The following is a 2979-nucleotide window of genomic DNA, read 5'->3' as shown; positions in this document are numbered from 1 at the left end:
AGTTAAGGCCTGGACCTCAGAGATAGAGGGGTTTCCTACAGGAAATCTTGCCCACTCAACTGGTGGCTGCCCCATCTTACAGCCATCACTTTCCCTTACATTTTGGATTTTGTTCAGGCATCAGGTGACTGTAGGACACAGGGGAAAAGGGGCTCCTTCTAGCCTCAACCTTCATTAATCTTACATCATTCATTGTATTTCCATTCCTTTGCCAGCAACTGCTGAAGAATAGGTTGCCTTGAACATCTGGCAGAGCAGATTGGAGGGGAAAATTCAGGGTAATCTTTTCTTACACCTAAAAAGAAATTGAAGCTGAGTAAGGTGGTATGCCTAGCATCCTAACTACTGAGAAGACTGAGATGTCAGTATCATGGTTCAAAACCAGCCTGGGCAGACAAGTCTGGGAAAAACTCTTCTCTCTAACTAACCCTTTATTGCAACTATAAATATGGAGAAAACCTACATCCTGAATTGTATCGAACTTCCAACTTAACTCACTTGGGAAACTCCCTACCTCCCTTCTTGTCACTAAATAAACTTAACACTAAAATATAGTGGAAAAAAATTATATGGCCAGAAGGTATTTTTCGGTTTATTTGTTTGTTTGCTTGCTTGCTTGCTTTTTGTTGTTGTGGGGCTTGAATGCAGGGCCTGAGTGCTGCCCTGAGCTTTTTACCCTCAAGATTAGTGCTCTACCAGAATGAGCCATACTGGCACTCCTGGTTTCGGGTGGTTAATTGGAGATAAGAATCTCATAGACTTTCCTTCCCCAGCTGGCTTTGAACTGTGTTCTTCAGATCTCAGCCTTCTGAGTAAGATTACAGGAGTGAGCCACTGCGTCCTGGTTGGATAAAAGGTTTTGATGCATGCAGTGATATAAGCTAACTTTGCAAACACTGTCCTAACTAAAAGAAGGCAGAGATAAAAGGCCATTTATTGTATGATTCCACTGATATAAAATATCTGTAGAATAGGCAAATCTGTAGGGACAGAGTAAATTAGTGCTACCAGGAGTTAGGGGCAATATAATGTTGGAGAATTACTCCTTAATAGGTCTTCTTTAGGGGAAATAAAAATACTCCAGAAATCATGCAATAGTAACACAAAATTGTGAATTGCTAAATGTCACTGACTTACACATTTTCACATTGTGAAAAATAATAAATATTTTTACCACAACTTAAGGAGAAAATTTACTTTGTACCCAGATCAACATTTAAGCCCTGATCCTGCCACCCATTAACTCTGTGAGTTTGTGCAGGGGCCATGCTAATCTTCTCTGTATCGTTCCATTTTTAGTATATGTGCTGCCGAAGTGAGCACACTCTTTGATTTTGGACACATATTTCTGGGCCTTCTTTTCTCATCTGTAAAATGGAGACATCACAGTCCCTACCTTCAAGGGCTACTTTGAATTTGGAATGAGATCATTTATATACAGTGATCAGCACAGTGCCATCACAGAATAAATCCTCATCAGAAGTATTATTATTAAATGTTATTAGTGTCATTCATCATCAATCACATACTTTTCAGTCAGGCTTAATAGAGATAGAGTCATCTTAAATTTTCTGAAGATTTGTTTTTGTTTCTGTTTTGGGGCTTGATCATAGAGCCTTAGCACTGTCCCTGGGCCTCTTTGTGCTCAAGGTTAGTGTTCTACCACTTGAGCCACAACTCCACTTCCAGTTTTTAGGGTCTAATTGGAGATAAGAATCTCACAGGGACTTTTCTGACCAGCCTACTTCAAATCTCGATCCTCAGATGTCAGCCTTCTGAGTAGCTAGTATTACAGGTGTGTGCCACCAGTGCCCTGATTCTGAAGATTTTTTTTTTAATTGTGCTGGAACTGAGGCTTGAACTCAGGTCCTCTCATTCTTGCTTGGCATTTTTTGTTAAGTTTTACATTCTACCACTCAATCTAGACCTCTACTATTAGCTTTTTGCTGGTTGATTGGAGATAATAGCCTCATGATTCAAACCTTGTTCCTCAGATCTCAGCCTCCTAAGGAGGTAGAACCACAGGTGTGAACTACCAGTGCCAACAGAAGATTCTTTTTTTGGTCTGTTCTTTTTTGGTAGTTGTAATTGAACCAAGTACATTGTGCTTGCTAGACAATCACTTTGCCACTGAGTTACATACCAACCTGAAAATTCTTTCTTCAACAACATTAATACCTATACAAGAGACCATACATTGTGAAGCACAGTGGTAAGCCAATGTTGTCTCTGGTACCTTTAAGCTGCCACTACACCACCATAAAACCATCCACTTAAGAGAAGAGGCTATTGTCTTCCCATTGGACTTCTGGATTCAGACCACTTCCCCATTTATTCCTATTCTCCTTCCAGCAAGGTTAGCATACAAGTTCTTAGGGCTTGTCCTATGAGCATTGCATCTTAATTTCCAAATCACAAAGGACCATAATAACTGTAAGTAAACCAATGCTATTTGTTTTAGGATTAAGAACAGCTTTAGGATTGCTGAAATGGAGATAAGTTGTCTCTTGCTGATATTATCTGGTCACTTGTTTCTGAATTTACTGTAGACCTTATAATAAGAGGTCTCACATATTTTACTGATCATTTTTCTGCTAAGAGGTTGCAATCTTAAATACATTCATGAAATACAATCAGACTGCATTAGCATGAGTTATTGAAAATACTGCTTGATGTGATTAATTTTGCAAACATCAAATAACTCAAGATGTGAAAATGATCTGTAGTAATGATAATAAGTAAATACACACATCCCCATAATGTAGAAAATATTTTGGTAATATTATATACATATCCCAGTGGTTATTACCACCAATGGATGTTACAGTGAAGCTAAACTGTACACAAAATGTAAAATGCTTTGAGTTTCAAGAGTTTCATTAAATATAATGTAAAATTGCCAAGTACCAGTGGCTCATGCCTATAGTCATGGCTATTCAGGAGGCTGAGATCTAAGGATTGTAGTTCAAAGCCAGCCCA

General features: G+C 38.7%; 1 pseudogene; it reads right to left on the bottom strand.

Moving 5' to 3' along the window:
* Window positions 1–1253: 1253 nt before the first annotated feature.
* LOC122101132 lies at window positions 1254–1323 on the bottom strand (annotated as a pseudogene).
* Between the last annotated feature and the right edge of the window lie 1656 nt (window positions 1324–2979).

This window comes from Dipodomys spectabilis, unplaced genomic scaffold (assembly GCF_019054845.1).
Source record: "Dipodomys spectabilis isolate Male_0828 unplaced genomic scaffold, ASM1905484v1 ptg000630l, whole genome shotgun sequence".
Classification (NCBI taxonomy): Eukaryota; Metazoa; Chordata; class Mammalia; order Rodentia; family Heteromyidae; genus Dipodomys; species Dipodomys spectabilis.
The sequence above is the reverse complement of the archived record's forward strand: the minus strand, read 5'-3'. Positions and strand labels throughout refer to the sequence as shown.